This window comes from Trachemys scripta, chromosome 4 (genome assembly GCF_013100865.1).
Source record: "Trachemys scripta elegans isolate TJP31775 chromosome 4, CAS_Tse_1.0, whole genome shotgun sequence".
Lineage (NCBI taxonomy): Eukaryota > Metazoa > Chordata > Testudines > Emydidae > Trachemys > Trachemys scripta.
The window spans coordinates 63785531-63791118 of NC_048301.1; positions in this window are offsets into that span (position 1 = coordinate 63785531).

A 5588-nucleotide genomic window follows, 5' to 3' on the forward strand; every position below is an offset into this window, starting at 1 on the left:
GGGGGGGGGGGGGGGGGGGGGGGGGGGGGGGGGGGGGGGGGGGGGGTTGTGGGTGCATGGCAGCATGGTTGTGTTTGTTGATTGATCGCTGCCTGGTTTAGGATTTGTGAGGAGGGAGGGGCGTGGCACAGCTTGGTGCTGGTTTGGGGCTGCCTGCCGGTGCTACTGCTGTGTGGGTGGGGGGGGCTTTGTGTGGATCGCGCCCTGCTACGCTGACCCTCTGCTCCGGGAGGGAGGGCATTGTGGGCCACAATGGCCCCCGACAAGTCTCTGGTGCCTCTCCCTCATGGGTCTGCTGTCCCCTGACACTGGTGGGGATCCCTGTGATGGGTTCAGTCTCAGAGATCCCCTTGGGACAGTCTCCTGATGTGCTGAAATTACCTCTGAGCCCGTTTTCCTTGCCAACTTGGGAATCCAGAACCCTCCTTTGTTGAGCCAGACACGCTAGCCTGCTGCAACACAGACCCAGGGTCTGGTCCATCCCCCCAAAGCTGCAGATTTAATTGGAAACAGCTCAGCAGGTTACTTGCCTCCAGCACCCAGACACCCAGTTCCCAATGGGATCCAAACCCCAAATAAATCCATTTTACCTGTATAAAGCTTCTACGGAGTAAATTCATAAATTTTTTGCCCTCTGTATCACTGAGAGAGAGGGAGAGATGCACAGCAGTTTGCTCCCCCAGGTATTAATCACTTACTCTGAGTTTATTAATAAATAAAAGTGGTCTTATTAAGTATGAAAGGTAGGATTTAAGTGGTTTCAAGTAATAGACAGAACAAAGCAAAATGAAACAAAACACGCAAGTCTAAGCCTAATACGTTAAGAAACTGATTACAGGTAATATCTCACCCTCAGAGATGTTCCACTAAGCTCCTTTCACAGACAGTTTCCTAGTCTGGGCCTAATCCTTTCCCCGGTACAGTTCTTGTTAGTTCCAGCAGACATCTCAGGTGGTAAACAGGGGTCTTCTCATGACTGGCAGCCACCTTTGTCCTGCTCCACCCCCTTTTATAGCTTTGGCACAAGGTGGGAATCTTTTGTCTGTACTTGTCCCAACCCCTCCTTCTAAGTGGAAAAGTACCAGATTTAAGATGGATTTCATTATCGGGTGACATGGTCACATGTCACTATAAGACCTCTAGTCTCCATTCCCCAAGGGCTGGCCCACACATATACGGGAAGGCTTTCAAGTAACTAAGGCCATTTACAACTGATTGTTTCTGGAGCACCCTTAATGGCCTCCACTTAATATGTTTACATCAGTGATACAAGTTACACTTCTACCTCAAGCTGTCCTCTGGAGCCAAAAAATCTTACCACTTTATAGGTGAAACTGCGTTATATTGAACTTGCTTTGATCCACCGGAGTGCACAGCCCTGCCCCCCCGCCCCCGAGCACTGCTTTACCGCGTTATATCCAAATTCGTGTTATATCGAGGTAGAGGTGTATATCTTATTCTCCTAACTCCAGATATAGAAACAAATAGAAAGCTCGTAATCTACTAAGTGTGTTCATCCTAATGACACCATACATGGGGTATTTAGTGCAAAACATATTCCAGTTATGTCATATTCATAAGAATATTTCCATAAAGCATATGGAGTGCAACGTCACACCCTCCTACTGAACTTACTGTCAGAGACTTGGACACTGACCATGGTGGAGGCAGTACTGTACATTTAAAATTCTGGTTCAGCTCTGGTCATACCCCCATCCAGCGTTACTAAACACTATAATGCTATTCATAGGGGTTCTTGCAAAGTTCTGGGTTCCTGGTCCCCAGGTACTCGAAAATGTGTTGGGGTGTAGTATTGCTAACAGAATGCAGATAGCAATATCTGTTAAAGTGTAGGTGTCTTGGCATTTAGCCACACATGCCATGAGGTGGTGTGCCTCAGTTTCCCCTTCCACACAGCAGTGTAGGCCTGTTATGCTTTTGCTGCTGTGCCAAGCTTCCAACCTGTTTACAGGTATAAGCTGAAAAGCAACATGCTTGTGGGATTGTCTTGTCACCATCCCTAGCATGTACAAAAGTTTTTTCCAAAAATCAAGTATGTTACACATTTTCACGGGGTTTATCATTCGCATCAATTCCTTTGTCTTAGTCTCCGGCACACACACACACTCTCTCTCTCTCTCTCTCTCTCCAGGGTCCTTGCTGCACTGTTGGGGAGGGGCTGTTCTCTGCCTACCCTAGTGCTGTTCCACCATAGTCCTTGTGTGTGTGTGTGTGTGTATGGATCAGTTGCCCCGTGCCCAATACAAGGATAGCATCAAGGAGTGGGGAGACTGGGAGCAGCTTACATCTCTCCTTCCCCCATGATGACATTGAGTAGCACCCTCTCCCAGTCGCTTTCCCACCCCCAGGATTGAGATTCTCTCTTTTTTTTTTAAATTTTTTTCTTCTTCCAGAGAGGACTGGTGCGGTGCGAGACAGATGTCATTTCCCCCCTTTCTCCCCACTCCTGCATGCTTGCTTTTGGATCTACCACCAGCTTAGAGACTGGACTCTGTTTTACAGAAACATAATCAATTCAATTCCTACCAACAAGTCAGAATCAGAATTCTGCTTATTCCCCACTTTGAACTCTTGGTTCCACAGAGGAACAGATGTGCCTGAGCCCACTAGGGTACCATAGAACACATTCAAAGGATCTAGGGATGAGATTCTGTCTTCTCCCCCCTGCATCCTTGAGAGTTCAAAAATAAGACTGTTCTGTTCTGCAAAACTAGCAGAACTAACTCTGGAACCCATAGGCGTGTGCCAGGTGTGCTCATGCACACCCTAATGTAGGGCAGAGCTCTGGGGGGGCGGGGCAGTGTGTCTGGCTCTGCGCTGAGCCAAACTCTGTTAGGAGCCTCATGCTTAGGGGGATGGATAAGGGGCGGGGGCAGTCAGAGGACAGGGAGTAGGGTGGGTTGGATACATAGCTGGTGAGATGGGCCGTGGTGCCCATTCTCCACAGGTCAGCAACGTGGGGTGGGGAGCTCTCACCTCGGGGACAGCTCCCTCATCCCCAGTGTCCCTGCAGGCAGCGAAAAGTCTCGGCAGAGGCAGGGAAGCTCTGAACACTGCCTCCGTCCCCTCTCCCAGAGCTGACCCGGTTTCCAGCCCATTGAGAGCTGGGGGGAGGGGGGGTGTTGCCAGAGCTGCCTGACTGCGCCTCCCCAGCAGGGAGGGGAAGGGAGCTGCAGGCAGAAAGAGCAGCAGGAGTCTGTCACTGTCATACACAGATTGGGGGGGGGGCATTGTGGGGGCAGACAAACAGATGGAGCTGGGGGCAGGAGAAAGGAGCAGCAATGCACCCCGGGGCTGGCATAAAATACACAGTACAGAGGGGGCTTCCTGGGGGGTGGGGGTGGGGGGAGGTAGGTATAGCAACACTCCCTTCCCTCACAGACCAGACTTGGGCTGCAGCTGGCTCTGTCAATCATTCCCACCCCCACCCCCCAACCCCACAGAGACCCACACAACCCTCTTCCCCCTGGAAGATCCCCTCCAGCCCCTTTGCCTCCATCACCCCCTCCAGAGAGCCCCCCTTTGTGCCTCCAGAGACAGCTCCCCTCCCCCCTACCTCTCCTGCTCCCTACAATCTTCCCCTTTGCCCTCCCCCTCCTGCCCCCAGCTCATTGGCCTGGAGGCTTCCAGACTGTTGGCCACCAAGGCCAAGGGGAGCTGCACTTGAGGTAGGGGGCCTGCTTGCAGATGCAGACCTGCCTGGCCGTGCCTCCAGCAGCAAGGGGAGGGGGAGCCACAGATGAGCAAACCCTCGTCATCATCATCACAGGCACAGCAATTCTCTGGATATTTAATTTCACTGAGGCAAGTAATTTAATCTACTCTTCCTTTTCAGACAGTTTGTGGCTTTTCCTGTAAGAAAACTTACAATTTCTTTGCAAAGAAGTCCAGTTATAGTTTTTCACTTGAAGTATATTTTCTGGTTGTTCATAAGCTCATTTATTTTGTTAACTCAGTTTCATAGGGAATTTTAAGTGACTTGAATTATAACTGTTTTTTTCCATTGGTCCAAAAACACGTGGAAGATGTGCAGATTTTTATTTCTGTGGGCCAAACCATGTAGAAATGTAAATGTCAGAGCTAGAAAAGCTCTGCAAGGGTATGGGTCCCTCAGGAAATTGTCCTCAAGTCATTCATTCTTCTGGGCATTCCATTCTATTCCCTCTTACAGTGATAGAGATCAGTGTCTCCACCCACAGGGGAGATGCAGAAGACTGGGCCAACCCTGCAGCCACTCTGCCTCTACCCTTGTTCTCTGTCTGCTCCCTCTACCAGCCCCTTTGGTCTCCCTGGGATTCCCCCTACCATTACTCCCTCTGGGTCTTCTTTCTCTAGAGCATCTCATGAAGTAAAGTTGTCATTACAGGTTCTTATCTCTGTAATGTATTTAATTTTGATGTATTTATTAAGTGTTAATTAATGCACTTTGGGAGTCCCTCTTCAGCCCTCTGTATAAATTGATCCTCTTCTTTCCATACGTTTTGCCCATAGGGCAAGCAGGCTTCTCTGTCTAAACAAGAAGAACAGTGCCATAACCGAAGTGTAATGGAGCAACTGATTGACATTGTTCTGTGTTTGGTGAAAGATGGGAGACCATTCAGGGGTCACAATGAAAAAGCTGACAGTTTTGAGAGAGGTTTATTTCTAAATCTTGTCAATACGCTCCAAAAATATGATCCTGTAATGGCAAAAGATGTGCAATAATCTCCTCGAAATGCTACCTATCTGACTAATCGCATCCAAAATGATTTAATTGTGGCCTTGCACAACGTTGTGCAACAAAAGATTGCATCTTCACTAAATGGAAAAATGGTCTCAATAATTGCAAACGACACTACTGACTGTGGACACCATGAACAGATGTCCGTTGTGATGCGGTATTTTTGACAATGAAAAACATAGTCCAGTTGAACATTTTTTGTCTGTTCAGAGACTATTAACAGTTGATGCTCAGTCTATTTTTGACCAGTTAAATGACATCCTTGTCATTCTTAAAATTGACTGGTCATCAGTGATGTCTGTCTGTTTTGGTGGCGCATCTACTATGTCTGGATGTACTGCGGGAGTTCAAATGAAATGTAAAGAAACAGTGAAATACTCTATGTACACTGCTATGCGCATTGTTTGAACCTAGGCCTAGTAGATGCATGCACTTCAAGTAAACAAAACAGAGCTGTCTTTTGATTTTTTTTGGTGTTATTCAGACTCTTTATGCCTTCGTGGAGGGGAGTCCTGTGCGACATGCAGTAATGGAGAAGATTTCACAAGAAGTAGGATCCCAGTTGAAGACTTTGAAGTCACTATCAAACACAATGACAGGTTTCAGAGTTACAGCCGTGTTAGTCTGTATCCGCAAAAAGAAGAACAGGAGTACTTGTGGCACCTTAGAGACTAACAAATTTATTAGAGCATAAGCTTTCGTGGACTACAGCCCACTTCTTCGGATGCATATAGAATGGAACATATATTGAGGAGATATATATACACACATACAGAGAGCATAAACAGGTGGGAGTTGTCTTACCAACTCTGAGAGGCCAATTAATTAAGAGAAAAAAAACTTTTGA